The following is a 214-nucleotide window of genomic DNA, read 5'->3' on the forward strand; positions in this document are numbered from 1 at the left end:
CGGCTGCAGACCTTCCCCCTCCGGTGACAGGCAGCCAGAGCCGGAAGGGGGCAATCGCAGCCCCAGAGAGACATTATCTATAAAACTGGCTTCTTTGCTAACTAAAACTTATTGGGGGTCTGGACGGTCAACATCTGCCTGAGAAGGCACGCCGGTTTTACACCCAGATAACCGAGTGGCAGGGAGGCGATAAGTCGCAGCATTGGCGCTCGCC

This window comes from Bison bison, unplaced genomic scaffold (genome assembly GCF_000754665.1).
Source record: "Bison bison bison isolate TAMUID 2011002044 unplaced genomic scaffold, Bison_UMD1.0 scf7180017864170, whole genome shotgun sequence".
NCBI lineage: Eukaryota > Metazoa > Chordata > Mammalia > Artiodactyla > Bovidae > Bison > Bison bison.